We start from the raw sequence: 22,844 nt of genomic DNA, 5'->3' as shown, positions 1-22,844 counted from the left end.
TTCAATATAGATTTCTATCTCTGTTTTTGCACCTTATACTTTATTATGACAAGGGGAACTCAGTGGTGATCACTACTGAAGATGCTCCCAGTTGAAATGTGCATCTACTGAAAAAAAAACCCAATTCCAAAACCTGTCATAATTAATTTGATTATGGTTGGGATATTGTTTTGGAATTTGCAGTCGATGATGGATTCCACGAAACTATACAAATCCAGATCATTTTGTGCCCTGTCAGTGTGTTGGTATTCTTCCGAGATTACCAAAAGGGATCAGTTACCTTGGTAATGTGCCCACCAATATTTATTGTGTCTATTTCTTTACACAGGCTAACAAACATTCATCATGTGGGAATGTTGGTCATGATCAGCTTGAGCTGAATTTAAATTGATGACCTAAAGGTTAAAGTCTCTGTATTCCATTACATCTCCCTTGGGCTGTCCAGTCTTCCTATAACTGGGTTTAACACCAAATTTAGTTTATCAGTGTCTTTGGAGTAAAAGCAGTCTTTAGAAGTGTTGATCTGACAAATACTATCGATGTCCTGTTTGTTTCTGGTTTTGGTGGTTTTTTTTAGATTTCAATATGACTTTTGCATCTTGTCCATACTTAATAAAGAAGGTTTTGAAGAAGTATTCAGACGCTGGACTAATAACTTAACCAGGCTGTAAGATAGCTTTAATCCAGTCATATGGGAACATAATGCAATGTAGCAGCCCAGTGAAACACGAAACTATGAGAACAGCTGAATAAATTTAAACACATTTTTGAACATTCTAACCTTTGTCATAAAAAATCTGATAATATAGAAGAAAAACTAATAACACTTTCTTTTGGTTTTGTTATTCTGTACAGTAGTTGAGAAGATTTAACATTTCTTGTGGTTGCTGAATTTAAAGAAGTAGTGACAATTTCTAACACTACATTTTGCCCCATATGAAGTCTATTCTTTCTCACTCATTAAGGAATGAATCTGGTTTCTGTTTTATTCAATACTGTATATACATCTCATCCATAAATATTTAAACTAAGTAAATATAGAATCTTAAACATGGAATATGCTTTCATTCAAAACTGGTGGCTGTGGGGGAAGGTAAAAACTTTTTATTCAAAGAGCAGTGATTCCTTTGGAAGAGAAAAAAAAAAAAAGTGTTTTGCCTAAAAATTGGATAGACTTGTGCTTGCTGTAGGGCAGCAAACATTTTACCGGAATATACCTATATTATTATATATATATATATATATATGTAAAGTTCAGACTACAAAGGATCTATGAGGAAGGCTTTGCAGATACTCGCTTCAAAAACACATGGCTGGTATTCAGCCCCTATATCTGGGGCTAATTTAATTCTTCTTCTCCATTCAAAGTGCCTCACTTCTGCTTACAAATGCAGAACAGATTCCCTGGTAATTTTCTTTCTTGAAAGTACCGTCATTTTATTCCTAACTGAGAATAGTATGGAATCGAAATACATTTATGAGTCTGCCTAAAAACAAACACCAAACAAAACAAAAGCAAGGATAATCTGAAAGATAGTTCCACAACAAATTAATGCAGAAAAATGCAGAAATATGAAGCATATTGAAAAGTACACAACTGACATTTTCTCCAGGAAGATTTCCTTTAGCAAACCGATTTTTGGAAACAACACAATGTAGCATACCAAGAGTGCTTAATTAATATAAGGTTTATTGCCAGTCGAAACTGGTAATGCAAATTCATAGTTTTAATCTGATTTGTGCAAGTAAAGCTCAATACTTGCCTAAGTATGCAGCAGGTCTACATCCTGTTCTTAGGATACAATTAAGAGAGTTGCAAAAATAAAATTTAATTAAACTGAATACAAAAAATAGTGGGCATTTGTGCTTTACAATGTTATTTCATATATATTGTACAGTCTGAAATGCTGAGGGATGCTGAAGGTTACATCCTGAGGCACAGTCCTGCAGAGGCTCTCTTGAAAAAAAACAGGCTCTTTGTTATGTTTTGGAGTCTGTGGTCCAAACTGCAGATTCTGTAGGTAGCTAATGGATTAGACCAGCCCTTTCAGTAAAGTCTGGACCCTTTTGTGTTTACAAGATAAGAATAGACGTAACCTCAAAACAGAAATGGAAAGTAGATAGTATTTTATTGTGCATTACAGAGACATAATTGATCAACATGAATCTCCTTTGTTGAATTTGATGAGGTCACAGAATTAATTTTAAAGGGGGGTAAAAATCCACCCTTTATTTTAATTGATTTTTATGTGTAGACCAAGTGCCTGAGCTGGACCAGTGTTAAAGATTGCTTTATATATCTTTAATATTGATTCTCATTTTTCTTTTGTTTTTCTATCAAATAGAAAAAGAAGTGAGAAAACTTAAAGTTTTTTAATCTCCATTGTTGTCAGAACAGGAGGGTAGAACAGTATTTTCGACAAGATTCAGTGGCTGTTGTTGACTTTTTTATGTTAAACCTATGTTCATGGAAATCAAATGGCAAAAGCTTTATTGATTTATAAAAGAGAGATTAGGATATGTTAGTTTTGCCTTCTGTAATTAGGCATAATTAAGAGGTTTGGGTGTAGGGTTTTTCAAAAAGCTTTGTCTGGAGCTAACCTTTCAAGTGCTGCTGGTTGAAGTGTTACAATAATGAATCCTAAATTCAGAGATGATTTCTTAAGAGTGTGGCTTTGTTCTCCTGTGTGCACTGACAGGGAGAACAAAACCTTTCTTTGGTCTTAGATCAATACTGTATTGAAAATGCAAATACTTATTGCAGATGTTACCACAGGTCCCCTAGAAGCACCATTCACACTTTTTTTTCCCCGTGCTTTTATTATCTGTATCAACCCACAAATTCAGCCTGTGTTGGCACAGAGCCCTCAACATGGAAAATCAAGACAGAAGTGTACTGTCATGTCTCCCTGTGCTTTTATTTCCCATCTCTTCCAACTGTCATTCTGAAATTTTCCACTTCAGCTGTGTGGTTACTCTAAGTACTTCATTTTATTAAATTTTTTAAGTGAATCTGTACAAGTACCATTTTCACATCAACATAAGCTCTTTTTCTCTTTGTGGGCATCTTAACTCTGCTGTGCAGAAAGAAGTACAGTCTCTTTGTCTGTAGTTGTAATATCCTTCATTTGTTTCCAGAAGACAATAACTCGCTTTATTCCCATTTTAGAAGGATTAATTATACTCAGAAAAAAGCACTCAAATAGCAAACAGAAAAGGAAACCAGATGTTGCAATTATTTAACCAGTGTTATTTGCAGACAAATATTTAAGCTATGTGATTTCGTATTTTTTGAACCTTTAGAAGCTGGCTACTGAGTGAATAAAACATCCAAAGTATATATGAAAATATATTTTACCTGATAGTATCATTCTTTTACCTAACTATTGCAGGTAAATACTTTATCAGTTCCTGGCCAAGAAATTTGCAAAAGTATTTGATTAGAACAGGAACAATCCCCAAGGCATGTTGTATATGGAGTCATAATTCACAAATAGGGTTTTGTTGCATAAGGCACAGTTGTATGTTTCCAGGAGTTTCAGTTTTCTCTGTGCTAATGAAATAGTATAGTGATAAACCTCTGTGCAAATTTGTTTTTCTTATATATGCAGAATCTAAAATAATGAATGTTTAGAAGCAAATGAACTCATCGTCTGGACACAATGTTTAAAGCTTCATTTCTGGAATTTGTATTTTGGAAAACAGACATGCATTTTCCCTTATAACAGTGGTTTGTATAGGCAATTTAAGGCATACTTAAAAGGCAGCATGTGTTCCTAAAACTGTTTCTATCTTTTTAAACTAATCTTTATGTTTAGTACGTGTAAGATTTGTGAGACATCGTTCTAAAGTAGAGAAACTTCCTGCTCTAAGCATTATAGGACAAACAAGAATATCAGTTTGTATTGTCCCTTTCATCATTTCTACATTCTTGACATCTCAGAAATCCTGAACTGTGTTATCTTCCCAAATTTGTCTTCCAGCTGTCTTCTTGAGCACCTAGAGCTTGTCTACTGCCAACCAATCCTGTCGATGTGTCTCATATCTTTAATAGAAATTATCTAAATGACAAATGTTGTAATGTTCCAGTTACTACTATCTCAGTACTTTTAGGATATGCCTCATATTCAGCTTTGCCTACCTAATTCAAGGAAGCATCTTATCCTTGTTTAGCCACATTTCCTCTTTTAACATTTTTCATCCAGCATTTGAATGTCTCCTTTCTTCCAGCCTCTAGTGGCTCTTCATTCTCTGATGTGGTCTATCTGCTGTGTTCTACTTTCCCTCTACAACCTTTTCCAGTTGCAATGTTCCTTCCAGGCTTGCAGCTTCATTTGATTTATTATCAAGTCTTTCTCCAGCCTTTTTTCACTTCTTTCCTCTTTCCTCATTAGTAACCTGCAGGCTCTTCAAACTCTCTTCTTCCAAAGTTAAAACCCCACTTTCTCAGCTCACGTCACCTATCTCCTACCTCTTCACCTTTTTATTTCTACAGTTCTCCAGTGGCACAGAAGTATTGTAACAGTTGTGTTACAGTAATTTTCACTGTTCTGTTCTGACCTTACCATCTCCTGTTATTTAGTCCGTACAAGTGCTCAACCTGATGGACTTTGAGATGAGCATAGTCAGAGAAAAAGTATGTAGTTTCTGTCATCAGAGATGATAATGATCTGTTCCTCTTTTTATAATACCATTTCCTGTCTATGGGAACCTATTATTGCTGAGAGTTTTTTTGCAAAGAGGCATTCTTAAATGTACATTTGTCTTAAGAAGCTCGTGCATTATTTTTACTATACGCAAGAATTGTTTGCTTTATGTAACTATTTCCCTTGTGTAAATGTAACTTGGAGAAAGTGATGATGAATGTTAAATAATTCTTGTAAAACTATTAAATTGTCAGTTTCAAAACTTAGTGAAACATTGATGTTTTCATTAGATCCCAGCACTGAGGAATGTCCAGCTTTCATTCTAACAGAGTTGTTTAGTTCCATGTAAGTCTAAATGCCTTTGGGAGACATCTTACTGTTACCTGCTCCTAAATTGAAAATTATTTGTTCAGCCAAAGTTGGCGGTTGTGTGTTGTGTTTGTTTTGGGGGTTTTTGTTTGGTTGGTTGTTGTTTTTGGTTGTTGTTGTTGTTGGGGGGTGCTGGTGTTTTTGGGGGGGTTCATTTGTTTGGTTTTTTATTTGGTTGTTGTTTAGAGAGAGGACTCTCCCCCCAACAGGCACCTTTGATGTGGGTCAGAATCACTTCAATGTAAAATAATGTTTCTCATGTCATCTAAACAATTAACAGAATCAGTCTCACTCATAATGTCAGAAACCCTTTAAACCTGTATAGTATAAAGACAACTTTAATTTAATTGTGTGTAAATAAGAACTGTTGTCACATTCACCAAACTGTGTTTGGCTTGTGCCTAGACAACAACCTTTTTTTTAAAAAAAAAAAAAAAATTAATGACCTGTTTATCTTTAAGAGGTGTACAGATATAGAGCCAAATCAGATTTTGCTCGAAGGGAATGAAGGAATGCATAAATAAATACATTAGTACCTAGTTGAAACATATTGTTTTGAATTCTGTAGGGCTTTTTTAAAAGAATGATTGAGAATATTAGCAAGTATGATACGGTTCCAGTAGGTATGGCTCTTCAGGATATAAAAAGGAGCATGAGGCACATATTACAACACTAGAAAAAAACTTTGAAAATAACCAGATACAGAAAAGAGGAGACAGCTCTTAAGGTGTTTTGCATTTATTTTCCTAGTCCTTGTACAACCAAGAAGTCTCAAAACAAAAACCCTACAGAAAGCTCATGAAAGCCTGAGGTGTGTTGCACCTCTGGAAACCTTACAGTATACATCTCAAAACAGAAAATGAATGTGTGCAGGTGTTTTTAACGTCTGGGAGTATTCTGTCCAGGAATCTATGGAAGAACAAGAGTTGGCATCTTACCCAAATCGTTCTTGTCAGCTGATGTCAAGGTACTACACAGCACTATATACATTCATGTCCTTCTCAGCTCTATTGAAATAAAAAGCTTCCAGGCCCTGTCTGCTAAAGCTGGCCTCTTGAATACATTTCTGGTATGTCATACATGACATTCATCTAGCTTTGAATCTCCCTGGTATCTCCTGTATTTATGCATTCTGTCTCCAGACCTGCTCCCTTGTGGCAGTCTAGTTCAGAATGCCACATGTATGATATGACTATTAGAATCCTAGCCTCACAGCCTGCACAGAGGAATTTCTTAAATACGTGCCCTTTACTTATAAAATACATGTGAAAATTACAGATTGATGGAGAAAATTGCTTCTGTGCTGCTTCTTTCTTTTTGCTTTCATCAGCATATTTCAGAGTCATTTGGTGTCTGAGTTTTTCAAGTGGTACAGTCCCCTTTTGTTCTTCTGTCTTCCTATTCTGATGGTGGTATGTCCACTTAACTAGGGAACACTTATCTTCTTAGAAACAAACTTTAAGACTTTTCGTGCTTCTCTTCTTCCCCCAAATTTTTTTTTACTTCTGACACTCTAAGTTCTTCATTGCTTAGTTTTTGATTTTGACACAACAATTCTGTTGACGACACATACTGTCCTACTGGAATGGGCCTGTGTCATTTTCAGTGACCTTTTGATGCATCATTAGATGGTTAAACATCAGTTCTTTCTTCCTGATATTAGAAAAATGCCAATTAAAGAGATGGTGATTGAGGAAGACCTAATTAACAGAGGTCTCAACATGGAACTCAGGTTTATCTTTCTGCCTTCCTGCCTGTTCAAACTGCAGACAGAGATATAACACTTATACTGACACAAGGTGAAAAGTGATCTACAGAGCAAGTTGTGTTTCTAAGCTAAGAATATCTGTGGATTTGAGAGCCACAACATAACATAATCTGTGATTCTGGGCATATATGAAGGGCATTCTCACTTGCCCAGTTGACAGAGCTGCAGTAAAATCACATCTTCATCCCTTTTAACATGAAGGATAAGGAAAAATCCTACTTGAAGATCATAGTTTTGATCAGTTACTTGCTACAGTGCCACAGAGATGAGAAACTAGCAAAAAAATGATGTCTACTTTATACCAAGTTCAAAATACTGGTCAGATAATTAAAAAATAAGTATAGCTTTTTTTTTTTTTTCTTTATATAATGAATTTATAAAATGGAGAAGGGCAAGAAAAATACTTAACATTACTAAAATGTGCATGATGTCTATTTCTGTTACTACTATTTACTTGGCTTACAAAAATAGCAGATCTCAGATGATTATGTGCTAGATTGTTTGTTATTAGAAGGAGTTGTCTACTCAACCCACTTATGGACCAGGAGGTCATTGCATTATATACTATATGAACATATATATATTTATGATCCTGATAGTGTAAAATAATGGGTTTGAGTATGTAAATAAGGTCTGTACATTTGTATGTGTACTAAGCAAAGATGATTTGTATTTATGTGTCTGTGTGTGTATACACACATACATGTTCATTTTATGTATACATACCTATTAAGCAAGCTTAAAGAACACTATGCACAGAGCTGTCTAAACTTGTGTCTAGGTTTCTTTTCTGTTTACAGCCTCCAGGCATTATTTTAATGTAAATAATAAATAGGGAGGAAAAAGGTCTCCACTAGAATGGAGACCTTTAGTAGCATTTTTCACACTGATTTAGTGATCTAGTAGATTTATTTCCATAATGGACACCACTGGGCAGGAAACAGCTGTCATGTCTGCTGCCAGGGTGACAACTTGGTTTAATGAATCATGGTTTCTAGAAGTCTAATTCAAAGCTTTTCTGTAATGATTTGTGTGGGATATTCAGTTTTCCTAGTTTGTTTGTTTGTTTGTTTGTTTGTTTGTTTGTTTTTCCTAGCTGCTGTTGAGTGTATTTATTTACTTTTTTATTTAGCTATATCTCTCTCTTTTTCTGTTTCTGCTTTCTCTTATTTCTACAAGAACTTCAGCACCTCCCCTTATCCTTCTATTGAGAGATTTCCTATTCTCATTTTAAGAGTCCATTTTCTACATATACACTGATATAATAATTTATCTGATCACTGAAGCCTTCCGTCTTCGAGACAAGAGTTTACTCATCACAACCTGACTATAAAGTCAAGGTTTAAATGGTAGCTACAGTTTGAATTTGACAATAGTGTCTAAGGAGTATGAAAAGATGTATCAGTGAATGATACTTTGAACATTTATTTGAAGGACAAAGCAACCTGCTGTTCTTCCAGACAATTATTACTCTGGGACACTCAAGTTCTTTAACAGCAAAGTCATGGAGGCATTATTCATGTACCACTGTTATACTTCTAGTATTTCAGTCTTTGAAGATGCTAGAAAAGGCTGACATATTGGTAAGTAGACTGGTCATACTAATAGTAGAACTTGCAAGCACGAAATATTTACATGTGCTGCAGATCTACCAGTTTGTAAGAACATTAAAATTCCTTCTTTTCAATAATTGTTTTATATTGTGCAGAACTATTTCGTCAATCAGACCTCAGACTTCTAACTCGCGTATCTTAAATATAAGTAGTTTATGAAAAATTATCTCTGATGTTACTCCAGGGATTGCATATCTTTTAATAAAACTATATGGATGGAATTTTAAAGGGCTCTCTAGTGTAACTGTTTTCATCAATCATATTCTATCAGCAATGAAAAACTTCATGTATAATTGCTACTGAATATTTATAAATGTATTTGATGCAGAATAACTATGTTTTAAATGCATTTAATTGTGTTTAATGTTAAGTTTACCTTTAGCCCATGTGTATTTTAAGATTTGGGAGTAATACAGAGTATACAAATTGTTTTTCCTCTCAACCAGAAAAAAATGATAAAATGAAGTTGGCTGAGGCTGCCAAATTACTTAGTTAATTATTAAATCAATTCATAACATTACTTAGAAATACACTGGTTTAAACCGTTGCACATAATCAATCTCTAAAAAATAGTGTTTGGCAGCTTTAAATTTGTACTAAACAATGAATGCATTATTGAAGCACTGAAACAATGCCAGTAACAAAGCCATCTAAATCCTTCGCTGCTTTTGTGACATTCACAAGAAAAGCACTTGTTATCTGTTTTAAATTTATATTATCTGTTTCTGCTCTATATCCTCAGTTTGGAAACAGAACTGGAGACACCTAATAGCAAACCTTACGTTTCCTGAAGCTAACAAACTAACTTTTTAGCTCATCATAACTGAATTGATTATTTACTTATTATAAAACTAACCATTAAAAGAATATCTAAATTATAGAATACAGGAAATTAGCTGGTATACCAGTTACATTCTTTCTGGGTAGAAGTGCATAGCATAAATATCAAAGCTTAATCATGTATGACTTCCATAAGCTGCTGTCAGATGCAGCAATATCTTGCTATGCTATGTAAATCCACCCAGCTGAACAGTTAGCAAACAGTTAGCTAAATGACATTCTTTTGAAAGCTTTTATCTTAGCACTACCACAGGATACGTCGTTAATAACAAGAACAGCTGCATAGACATTCTTGGATGCCATAATTAAACTGATAAATCTGCAGTGACATATCTCTGTGATGAGGAGATCTGCCATTAGTGGATTTTTTTTTTTTAATTTTGTGATCATATGCATATCTACAGTATCCTGTTGAAGAATGACACTCCATGCCTAAAAATCACATGACATTTTTAATTAAAGTGAAAAAATTACTATATGTTTGTGTAGTAGGCTGCTAGAAAAGTATTTTCAAACAGAAAAATGGCTAATTTTCCCTACATTTTTGGTAAACTGAGTATTTTTACAGCAAAATCTGTGACTAGTGTAACTTCTATCATCACCAATCTGTGCATCTGCAGCACATACACAAGCACAGAAACTTATTTCAGAAAAAAAATTACTGCTGTGTATATATCCTACTAAATTCTTGTTGGAAAAAACGCTGAATTCTTAGTACTACGGCTTACACACGAGTGTGATTTTATTTATTTATTTATTTATTTATTTTAATCTCTACAATTCAGCTTTCATTTGAATGGATATAAAAATCTCTGAAGGAAGAACCAGGTCCAGTGTTCAATATTCTTTGCGTTCCAGATAATTTTCAGATGTTAGTTATATTTCCCTGTCTCTATCCAACTGAGAATGAATGGATGCAAACTATATACTATTTTTCCTTCCTCTCGCTAATGTGTGTTAGTTTGTCTGGTTTTAGGTTTACAAATTTTTGGGGGTGGATCGAGGACAGAGAGGGTTGTGTGCAGAATGTGCAAGTTTCGGTTCCTACTCAACACTCCCAAGGCACTTGCCTTTAGAAGTCTCAAGCTGCTGCCTGCAGATCAGAGGGTCAAGTTCGTATCTTGTGTCCTGGAAGCCATCCAGCTTCCTAACAGAGACTCATAAATTCGAGAAGCCTGTTCTGATTTTCAGACCAGTTGTGAATTGCAGTAGCGAATGAGAGCTTGGACCCATTCATGGGGAAATAAGGTCTGCAAAGAACAAATACAAATTCATTTGAAATTAGTTTAGTTACTGCTTATCAAAAGCCAGTGGAAATGTTCCTTAACAAATGTAGGACTGTGCACAGTGATGATTAATTTTCCACAATAAGAATTACTGCTTTTGCTAATGGATTCAACCAATGTTAGTGTCTGACTGGTTTTGTTAGGAGTTTCTTCTGTTTCAATAATTGTGATTTAGTAAAAACTGTAGTAAATTACTGAAGAAATTTTAACGAAACTTTATTTTAGCAGCTGTTTATATTTAAATTGTGGGTAACAATGACTTGTTCTTTTACTAATTGATGTATAAATTGGATGGATAGAGATGGACTTTCATTTTAACATTTCCCTGCTCTTTGATGATAAATCAATGTTGCTTTTGTAGAGTTTTTTTGAGCACTGTGTTTTAAGTATTGCTTTCAGTCCATGTATTGTTCATATTCCCTATTGTTGTGGATCAATGTGTTCCATATTTGACAAATCTTCTTCATTGGTGGTCATTACAAACTATTTTCACTTTCTCCCTGTTATGATGTGTAACAAATTAAGAAAGTAAATGCCTTAGGCTAGATGGAAATCTGTAATAAGTAATCATATATGCATAAATGCTATGATCATGGTTCAGAAAGCCTGTGGTAATTTTGGCCTGAAGTATTTTGGAAAATGTTTCCAAAGTCTTTTGAGCTCTTTTCTTCTTCCAGATTAGTGGTTTCTCTCAGAGTGCAGGTTAACTTTCTAATTTTTTTCCAGTTCTATGAAAAACTACTGATGTATTTCAAAGTTCACTTTGCATGAAAGCAAAGCTTTTATTGATTATTTCTTCAAAAAGATAACCTGCAACTAAGATACGTGATTGCAAATACGATAGTTTCATTCTTATTTCCAGAAACATTCACCCATACAAAAGCTGGCATCGTGCTAGTGTCAGGAACTCAAATGGGACTTGCAAATGACAGCCCCTGGGGGAGCAGGAGTGCACCCCCTGATCCTGGACACGGCCATACCTACTCACAGGTGTCACATTTTGGCCACCACTCTGCTGGCAACCACACAGCAGACCCATTGCTTCCCTTCACATGGGTTTATCCATGCCAGTGAGAGTTCTGTCTCTCTAAGTATTATCAGTGTTGCTGCAAACATGCATTTTTTTTTTCAGGCTGTTGTGTTCAGGAAAATCGGGAGAGTTGCTCTAACTGGCTTTTGCCCATGGAGCAGAACCAGGAAAATGCGAGTTCTGCTTCCCCTGTGAGGAACCCCTAAGCGTGAGGCAGGTCTGCATGGCACGTTGTTCTTCCTGGGATTGCACCAGCCCCTGGGTCAAGTATCCCGTGTGAATGTCAAGAAAATAACAGCAGTGAAATGATGGAAAGCAAATCATCTGGTTCCCCTGTACTTCTGAGAGATTGCTTTGTAAGCAGCGTGACATCTTGCTATGGGTGTTAAAATACTTGTGACATTCTGTAAGTGAAGAGTTATATATGGGTCACACCATGACTGAGATCTTGTATCTAAGCGCTGCCCCGTGACTGCAGATATAAGGGCCTGTGTGTGTGTGGCTTTCAAACTCTTGCAGAAAAGTGGCTGGGCGTACAGATAAGAGAGACGTCTGCTTCCTTTTTTTAGGATTCAGTATATGTTACTAGTTTGGGCTTTTGTGTCTTACAGTATATAAAAATTATCTTTATATGGGGATAATTAGAAACATTTTTGTTGAAAAATCTAAATTTGTTTCCAAAAAGATGTTCTGAAGGGTGCAATACCGTGTGGTGCAAATTCAGGTCAGATTTGGTGAACAGATGTGCACTTTCTTATAAGAAATGTTTTTGAAAAGTTTTAAACATTTGTTTGTTCTACATAGAAATCAAATTAGGATGAATTCATTGACAAGCACAGCAGGTTTTCTACCACAATGTTGAACCTTGTGTGCACAAAACAGCATATACTTTAGCATTTTTTCTTTTATATGTCTAATTTTGCTGCATGTTTGTGTTCATTTACATACATTTCATATACATATGGTCTGTCATTTAATTCTCCACTGCGTCATTACACAAGAATGCCAAAGCTGATTCTAATTGTTCAGCAAACTGAAGGAATTTAGGGAGGTTGCCCAGAAATTCAACGTTGCTTAAATAAAATACACATGTATTTTAAACCTTTTAACAGACACGTTCTGTGCCATATCCCCTTTACTAATATTAAAATAAGAGTTATCAGCACAAGCTGCATAAGGTTGTGCTGCTGGAGCCAAATCCTGGGATCAGCATCCAGGCCACGAGCCTGCAATCAGTTACACTTATATTGAACTTCATGCACATTTGTCATTCTTTTGAAATCAGCAGGATTATTCACCTCCATAAGACAACTATGTGTGGAACTGATTCTGTGAGCAGACCCTCCATTTTTATTGGCTTCATTATGAATCTGAGAACAGGAAGAGGAAAATCTGCATTAGGACCACAAAAGTTAGCTCTTAGGGATCATATTGGAAACAAACTTTTGTTACTCAGCTTGCTGGTAGTCACCGAAGGAGAAAAGGATCACGCAGGCGAAACGCATGGTCAGTGGCAGGAGGCATAATCTGGGGGATAAAAGAGATTATGGAGAACAAGAGAGCGGAAAGTTGTTCCATTGGTTCCCTGGTTGAGCTGAACCTTTTGAGGTCCTGTGAAAAATCACAAGCACATCATGAAATGGTAGGAATGATAGAAAAGCAGTAGAATAAGTTTAGAAGGAAAGACTAGAAACTTTTTTTTTTTAAAGTTCTTAACATCTGGATCCAGTAAATATTTTGATGCCAGAGTTTCCCAAGCTGTTTAGTTGAACCTGCAGAAGGATATTTTTTGACGCATCCTATGTGGTAATGTTAATAGCATCTAGGAAACATTTTGTGTTCCCTAGACACTGCATTTTTACATTGCTCCTGGAAGTGCTGTATGCAGCTTGCAGTTTTACATGCAGTGTTTGTAGCATTTTTTGCTATCAGTGCCAGTATTTAGCAACATAATTTTAAATGTATGCACAAGTATGATATTAATGATCCTATTTCCTTTGGTTCTTGAGGAATTTTTGTTTGCAAACTTGGGATTGAATCTTTAAATAATAACATACATGCCCTCCTTTCACTGCCCCAAAAAAAGATCAATAACAGCTGTGAGGAGATTAAGACAGGCTAAATCAACTCTTGTTACATTAGATGAACGTAACTGCTGCAGGTAATTAACGCCTTTCATTTTGAAGAGTGATTTCAAGCACTTGAGGGAACTTGGAATGATATTTTATGTTTTATTCCAACTACTAATGTAGAAAGGAAATGAAATAAGACTAATTTTATTTTCCATTTTTGCTGTCTCTCTTCTCTCTCTGTTCTTTCTCTTGTTGAAAAACTATTGTCATTTATGTCATTAAAACACAGAATTATTGCCCCCAGACTTTCAGTGAACCACAGCTGTTGACCTTTTTTGTCAAAAGCTTTGAGTACAAAGCTACATTGGGAACATTTGTAGCCTGTGGACCATGACCATACTGTAGACTTCTCTCCTGTCCTGACAGAAGAGAGTGCCAGAGGGTGTGCTCGCATAGTGACTGCATTATTTTCTGGCAATTGTGATAAAGATTTCCTTGCTTTTTTCCTTGCTTTGCTTCAAACCTATTATACCACCTTCTGAATACTGTGACTTTGTCCTGTAGGCCACATAATCTATTGTTCCAAATGTTTACCAGTGCTGTACAGATATTAAATTCAGAATTGCAGCTTATTGTGGAATGTGTGGATGCGTGAAGCTAGACTCATAAGACATCTCGCTTTCCTTGCTACGTAATAGTGTGTTACATTGAATGGGAAGTGTTAATTTTCCCTGAAGACTTATGAATATTAAAATGAATACTGAATACTAAGCATGTGAAAAACTCAAGATGTCTTCGCTTGAAATATACCATAAACTCTTTTATTTTTCCGGGTGATTAAATTAAGTACTTTTCAGTAGTGAACACCAGCTGCTGTATCTGTAAGTAAACCAAGTACTTTCCCACAGTACATGCTGTATATTTCATTCTTTTAGCATTTTATTTTGACAGGTAATCTTTATTCTTCAGCATATGAAGTCAATATTCAGAGTGTAAGTAAAAACTGAAGGCAAAATACAGTGTGTTTCACAATTCCTGTGATTTTAAATAGAGTAATATTTTTATTGACAAATACCAGGACATGTAAAACTCTATTTCTGAATGTGTAGTCTACACGTAGCATGAAGTCTCAAGTTTGGACCCAGTTTCTTTCTTCTCTGTACGACTGACATTTCCCCAGCCTTTCTTTTGTGAACGTATGGGGAAATCAGGAAGGGTCATACTGGAAAGGAGTTCTGCTTTTTTCTTAGTCTTATTTTCTCAGTGTAACTCAAATCTGTCTTGATTATATTTATGAGATTTTGCGAACAGAGAAGGAACAATGTGATGTGAATGCAAAAGTCCTACATTTGCAATACAATTCATTAGATTACTCTGCAACTTACATACAAAAAAAAAAAAAGCCCAAATCCATTCATAACTGAGCTTTCAAAGCATTACCATAGTTGTAAGCATACACTTATTCTGAATAGTCTTTTCCCTTAGAGAATAAAGAGGTACATTTTCTTTGTATTCACAGTCAAGTCCACTTAGAGGTGCAAGGAACAGAAATTGTACTCGCAATCTAACTGGTATTTTGGAATTACAGTGGCAGGAGAGGTTGCCTTTCAGAAAACTGATTTCTACACACTTCCCCTTCCTGTCCCTGCCTTTATCTAATGAGACAATAAACTTATTTCAGCTGAATCACAAAATTATTGAATATTCTGAAAATCAAAATCGGGATTAATGCTTGAAATCTGTGCACCTATTGCAAAACACTCAACCTGTGAGCTAGATGTGACCCACAGAGTGTTGGGTTCTGATCACTCCAGATCCCAGGAATCAACATTAGGCACATAGAGGCCACATTGATTAATGAGTAATGCTGTTTGGTTCCTCTGCTTTAGGTAAAATCAAAGAACTATAGTAATGTCCAAAAGACTGTATAGCAAAAAGGATGAAGAGTAGTAACAGGCTTTGATGACATGGTTAAAGACCACTTCACCCAATAACTCCTTACTCTAAATTAGAAGCAATATTGCTGGATGACCTTAGTGTTGAAATGTATACAACTATTTATAATTAGAATATCTATTTTCAAAGTGCACTTTTATATTTTATACAAGAGCTGTTTGTAGTATATGCAATCTGTATTTTCCCACTTTTTTTTTTTTTTTTTTTTTTTTTGCGTGCCTGTGTGCTTTGTAGTCTGCAATGAATTAGTGACATTATAAAAGGCATTCTGTGTTGTCATTTTTTACTGCTGTCATTACTGGGAGGCCTGTATCTCACCATAAAAGGCTGCCTGCGAGTTGCTGAATGCTTCACACGCAGACTGGAATGCTCCATAACTGCAGGCAGCACGTTTAGACACCTTGCTGCACAAATACTGCCTCCATTCATATCTTGGGGACTCTAAAAATTTTCTTTCGCAGTACGAGCACCACATGTGATCATTTAACTGCCTGGAAAAAAACATCCAGACAAATCATGCAGTGGTTAAGGTAAATGGCATGAAATTACTGAAGGGTGTGTGATGGGAAGAGGATCTCTGGCTGAGGATGCACTTCAAAGCAAAGGGATGAGCGTTGGTTCTTCAGTGCTGAAGAAGTGTAATGGAAAAAGAGAGCAGGAGAATTACAGGAACCACTCCTTATACTAGTTCTGAACAAAGCATTTAAGTCGAGTCAGATTTATGGCTGTGTTTGGGTAGAACAGTTACATTGTTTCCACTCAAATACATCTTGTTTTCCTAATTTAATACCTTGTTATACAAAAGAGAGGTACACAATTTTTCCTTTATTTCGGTAATTAACATAGTATATCTATTTCGTTTTCATTGTAATGGTGAGAACAGCACAAAAGCCATTATGTCAGAGGAATCAAATGCTGATTGTATATATGAATTAATCTCAAAGTTCTTCATAATAGGCTTGGAAGCAAAGGGAAAGTGTATTCTGTCATCATTATGATGACCTTGCCCTTCTTCATTTTAGCAAACTTCCTAAAACTATAAAGCAATTGTAATATATGAAAAGCTAAAATGAGGATTTGTTATTGGAGAGCACAGCAGCAGCAATAAGTATGGACTTAGAAAAAGGTAAATAATATTACCTTAAGCAATGCAAGAGGAAACAAAGAGCTGGAAACTGTTGTTCAGAGCAACTAGGATCTAGTGAGAGGAGATCAAATCCAGCAAGGTATTGGTGCAGCAGTTCTGAGCTGTCAGTTACATAGCTTTCATACTGGTATTTCCTAAACATATTGATTAGGTAGTTAATATCTAGAAAACCGAAAACTTAGATTAATAAGAACATCCTATCTGCTCACTTAGGTGTTTTTAAAATGAGAGGTTAAGCACAATGGTGACCTTTTCTTCCTCTAAACTTTTTTTTTTTTTTTTTTTTTTTCCTTTAATTACCAAAAACTCAGAACAACTTACTTATTTAGACAATCTGGAAGGGACAAGTATCTTGCTGCTGAGCTAAAGTAGCTAATATGCAGGGATCCTTACATCAGCACCTATTGCTGCTTTCTTCCAACCCAGGCTGTCTTTGGTTTGGCATCCTTATATAAATGATGCTTTCCTCCAACTTTTCTGACAGATATTATTAAAAAGTAATCCTGTCTGAAAACACAGAATGTCAAACCTTCCTCCTGGCAGAGATTCTTCCCCCACGACTCTCTCCCATATCACAATTTTCTTCTAGTTTTCAAAAACTAGAATATTTTTTGAATAAATATCCGTCATCTAACTGCCCACGATTGCCACTTGCTTCCTCACGTTGATTTCTGTGACCCAGAAGTGCTTGCAAGACCCCTCAGAGGAGGCTGGCTCCGCTGAGCATGGCAGTGTTTTGGGGACAAACAAAGAATACCTGTCAGAAGACAGGCTGAATTAGTCCTGCAAAGGTGGGGTTTTCTGTGTAGAACAGCATATAGCAAACATGGGAGAACTTGAAGAAATGGTATGGGGAGAATAGGAAGAGGTGAGAGAAAAGAGGAATCTGGAGGTTAAGATTTCTATGAATGCATGAGATACGAGATTGAGCCCCTGCTCTTGTTACTTAAGTGCATTCAGACAGATAATTACTTTGATGTGCATTTCGCCTCCCAAATCTTTTCAAGGTGATCTTAATCACCTGATTAAGAGATTTTCTGAGAAAAAGCATCAGTGTGTCTAAAAAAAAAAAGAAAAATCAAATGGCTTATTGCTGTTATTAAAGTTTGTGTGGGAAAAAAAATATGACTACATTGTTTTTGAAACATAGTGTTAAATTTTTGAAGGCATATGTGGGAAGCTAAACATATGAATCCCTCTGACAAATATCCCAACTCAGGTGTGCTTCTGCGTCTTGCATTCACTGCTTAAAAATGTTCTCCTTTGTGTCCTAATATTTAGCTTTATCAGGGAATTACTGTGTTTCATAATGTTGTTACTGTGCAAATATCAAAAGCACAGCAAGAGAAAACCTTTTTTTTTTTTTTTTTTTAGAATGAAATGAGAAGAGACTGTATAGTTCAAGACAGTGATTAATTTTTTTTAGGGGAAAATGGTAATAATAAAAATAGGAAAATAAGTTGATAAGTTGCTTTGGAAGAAATACGGAAAAAGCAGGAATTTATTGGCAATATTTCTTCCCATGTGATATTCTTGGAAAACAAAAAAACAATAATGAAAACCAATTAATTATTTGTTATATCATAAACTAGATTAACAGGCTGAGATGTTTTTAAATTCTTGACATTATTGAAATCTGTATGTATATGAATGGCCAAAATGAAATACAAGGATGTCAGATTCATAATATGAGCAAAAGAACATTTTTGAGCACATTAGATGCAAAAACATTGGAAACTATTCATCTGATTTAATTGTGATCTTCTGCCAAAAACATTAATACAATACCTTTGAAGAGTAATTGGTATAAAGAATATCCTCAAAGAGGAGCATTTCCACATGCCTAGGCTTTATTTTGCCCTCATTAAACTTTATTCTGAGTTGAATATTTCCTGTCTATAGCATAAGGATTATTCTTGTTCTGCAAACATCTTAACCTTTTAGTTTTATCACATTATGCTCTCTGATGACTTTTCCAGATGCAGATCGGTTCATGACACTCAAAGAGGATTTTTAAGCCCTTTAAAGCTGCCTTTCTCCTTTGTTTGATCAGATGGGTAGGAAGCTCATTCTGGTCAGCCTGTTCATCAGGTGAAATTGGCAAATTTATTAAGCATTAATTGCTTTCAGGCTACGTAGGTACTATTACGTACAGTACAACGAAAGTTCAACACAACCATGAATTAAGGCTTGAGGAATGATAAGAATGGAAGGAGCCTTGGGCAGGACTGCCATCTACCTTACTTTTAGTTCCAGGTGTAAAACTTTGACCGAAGGCCACACATAAGAAAGCTCTGTCAGTTTATCATCATATTCATTTCTGTATGACCCCGGCTTACAACCTTTGTCTGCAACTTTGAATTAACAATTTTTTTGAGTTAGGGATTAGCTATATGTTCATCACTATGATCCCCTAGTCATTAGGTAGTCAAATCAGATAAAACCAAGGCTTGTTGTTTTTATTAATTTGTATAATAATCTAATGAACTGATACCATTTTCTATGAACTAGACTTATTTCCTCGTGAGCTCAAGATCAACCAGATGCTTAGAAGTCAAGATGTTGTCACAAAATGGAAGATATATTCAAATAAAGTCTAGACTTACTATCTCTCTCTCTTCCTACCCTCTCTGTCTGCCCCTCTCCCCCAACATCCTCTTTTCCCCACCCCCATTATCTCACAAACTTTGCTTCTCACCATAAATTTGTCTGATACTGACATTTTCAAGATAGTAAGTCTAGACTTTATGAAACTCTGGAGAGTAATGAAAAAGTCATTGAGGTGATTCTTAAGTGTCTTGGGCAGCGTTCCCAGGGCACCTTTGACGATCAGTGTTGCTTTAACATTTCCACTCCATATTTAGAGGTCTTCTCCTTTACCTTCTGCCTGAAGCTAACCTTGTGGACAAGCAAATGTTTGTGACAGGGATTTTGTGGGTGTTTGATCCAGTAGGATGTTTCATTAACTTCTCGTGGCCTCTCCAGTCACAACAAGGTTTAAGGTTTTTTGCTTTTGCCGTTTTTTGTGAGCTGAAGGTTATTATCTCCCGCTCTTGGGGAGATAATGCTGGCCACACAAAGCTCAGTGAAAGACATTGCCTGTTTGGTTTTGCCTGGTATTAAGCAGTCACTAGCAGCAGATACTGTATGCTCTCTGCACGTGCAATTTGACTTCTGCTGTGAAAGCAGCTTTACCAGTTGCCATCTGGGGCAACCTAATTGACATGTTTGGAGACTTTTGCAGCCATAATTAAGACTTAGATAGTATTTAGCAGAATTCTCTTGGGTTTTTTTTTTGCTTACTTACAGCTTGTAAAGCAATGAGAAAAGCTGAAGGAAGAGAATCACACTTCAGAAGAGATCTATTTTGGTAAGACAGCAGCCCAAGGTGTACAAGAAGGTCAGACTGCTAGCAAACACCCACGGACCTTTGTGCAAGCTCATTAAAAATATCTCCATTGTTAATGTCTTTTATCACTTACTGCTAATAAGTCCGGAAGAGGTAGAGCTTTGAGGGATGTCGTATGTTTTCTAAAAAGAGAGTTTTGTCTGAGATTTAGTGGTTTTGTAAGCTATGGCAGAGGTTCTGAAAGCCTTGACTAAGTTCTCCTTTTCCACAAATATTATAACTAGTGATGAAACAGTGTATAGAGATGAAGATCCTAAGAGGGCAATTCTTCCAAGTGTCAGGCACTTTTTGTAAATTAGTGAATGAATGTGATTTTGGGGACTTGAAGAAATACTGCACATCACAGGATTATTCTTGGTGTGGCAAATGTTATATTTCTGCTAGTGAAGTTGAATTGATTGTATAAATAATCTATACATAATTAATATAATAATAAATATTTATATCCATCCTGAAAACTTCTAATTCCCTATGACTACATGTTTAGGAGTATGAAGTTAGGTAAAGCAAAAAAAAAAAAAGTCTTATTTTCAAAGCTTACCAGTTCAAATGATTTAACAAAACTTTCGATACTATAATGCTCTTGCTTCTCTGTTGCTAAGATGTGAGTGTCCACCATATATTACCTCTATTATACAGAGCAGACTTAAGTGTATTTGTAAATATATTTTTGAGGTGTGTTTGAGTATCATTACATAATCCAGTCACTGGTGCACAGAGATTTTGTTGACAGAGGTTCAAAAACACCTGACTGCTCTGCACTGCTGGCAAAACAGGCTGCATCAGCACAGCACCTCTCGGCGCTTGCTGAGCTGAGAGCTGTAAGCAACGTACGTGCTGAGAAACCCCACTGGCATCCATGGCTGTCACTCAGACATTGTGTAAAAGTAGCTTTCCGTTTGTTGCATTCTAGATGTGCTGTCCTGCCCCAAAATTTGCTTGTTTGCTGCTTACGTTTGTGCCAGTGTGAAATGCTGTTGTAGAGCAACAGGGTATAGAATTCACCCTGTTAATCTCTTCACAACTTCTCTGTCCCTTCATTATTAAAAAATCGGCTCTTCCACTACAAGAACAGGTTTCCAGATTCCATCCGTAATTCAACATACACAGCTAGCTGCACTAGTCAATCTTTTTAAACTGTTATTTTCATCAGAAATTAAACCACTAGATTATTCCATTTTAAAAAATTGATACCATCTCAGGTATGATTATAAACATAGCCTTATGTATGTACCATCTGAAATCATCAAACATCTTACATTTATTGTTTATGAGAAAGACTTTAATAATTTTGCAAATTGATGACCTGATCATCACTTGAATTAAATTGCTGTAGTTCCACTAAAATCAGCATCACAATGCTCACTTACAGTTTCCCTACTGTCAGACTTGTATTTACTTTTAGCCCAGTCAGCATTCAGAAACCTGTGCAATGGCTTTTATGCATCTCTCCGTGTCTCAGTTTTCAACCATTTTTTTCTGACACACCAGTTCCTGCTGTGTATTGTATAGTTATATGTTTCTTCGGCTTTTCTTGGGAGGTTGATGAATGTGTTTTTAAGAATTTGTAAGTGAATGGTAATATATGCTAAAATTATATTTTTGCAATATTTCTGCCAAAATGAACTATAGTGAATGGCTTGTGTCCACATTATGTTGGAATGTGCATGCTCATAAAATTTTACACTGGACGTTTGAAATTTTGCCAACATTCATTTGCTATCACATCACCCTAATTTCCTACTTTAAACTTATTAGTACCAAGTGCATATACAAGCATAGTTGTGTTCTGCTTGCAATAATATATATTAAGAGAGGAAGGAAAGATTAAGTCAGAAAGACTGTATGAAGCTCTACTTAAACAGCATAGTAATACGTGAACTTTATTCATCCTGCCTTAGACAACTGTATGAGATGGGTAAAAAAAATCCATAAAAAGCTTTCTGGTATTTCTGGTATCTGCATTGTAAGAACTTAGCTCTTATTAAGTTGAAAAAAATTTTTGCCAAAAAATGTCTTCATTAATATGCACAGAAGTTGTAGTCCAGGAAATTACAGGCCAGAGGGCCCTGTGTTGTCTGAAGAATATAATGAAAGGAGCTGTTTTTATGAAAATTTTTATTCAAAACAGTATTTCTTCCTTGAAATAGAATTAAAATTAGGTAATGTAAAGAAATATTATCAAGGTAAGCTGTGTATCTTCTACTTTGTTATTAATATCTTGAGCTTCTGCAGCAGAAGAGAGTGCCAAAATTTGTATTGACTTTAAAATTTGATTTGGCTACACATTTTTATTTCAGTCATTTCTATGGATGGATTATGAGACTGTTTATTCTCACTTTTGGCAATAATGGTTTACCTACCCTGGTCTTTTTGTTCATAATCCTGTTGTGTTTGGGATCATGGCACAGGTTAGGGGCTCACAATATAAAATAATTTCAGTTATTATTTATGTTATTTTTAAAATGTCAAGGCATTTCTACTCCAGTTGACTTCCCAAAATATTTTTTTAAATTTATTTTAAAACTATATACTGAGCCCTATGAAGTGGTGATGTATTTAAAAGAAATTATTGCTATTAGACCTGATCTGGATATGCTGTGTGGGAAATCCACCATACACCTACACAGTCCACAGTCATACCAGCAAGCTCTGCATAAACACAGGGGCCTGTCCCTACAGCTGACAGGAGGATCAGTGGTCCTCTC

At 35.6% G+C, this 22,844-nt stretch overlaps 1 protein-coding gene across 14 annotated transcripts in view; it reads left to right on the top strand.

Annotated features, from left to right (window-relative positions):
- ERC2 (ELKS/RAB6-interacting/CAST family member 2) overlaps positions 1-22,844 on the top strand; it is a 433,731-nt gene that overhangs the window by 377,918 nt on the left and 32,969 nt on the right. The window contains exon 20 of one of the 14 annotated variants that reach the window (XR_011740728.1): positions 11,655-12,055. The exons of the other annotated variants lie outside the window; for them this stretch is intronic. The gene's annotated coding sequence lies outside the window, so the exon portion shown is untranslated. Of the gene's footprint in view, positions 1-11,654; positions 12,056-22,844 lie in introns of those variants that run through there. 14 annotated transcript variants of the gene reach the window in all.

Source organism: Patagioenas fasciata, chromosome 10 (genome assembly GCF_037038585.1).
Source record: "Patagioenas fasciata isolate bPatFas1 chromosome 10, bPatFas1.hap1, whole genome shotgun sequence".
Lineage (NCBI taxonomy): Eukaryota > Metazoa > Chordata > Aves > Columbiformes > Columbidae > Patagioenas > Patagioenas fasciata.
The sequence above is the reverse complement of the archived record's forward strand: the minus strand, read 5'-3'. Positions and strand labels throughout refer to the sequence as shown.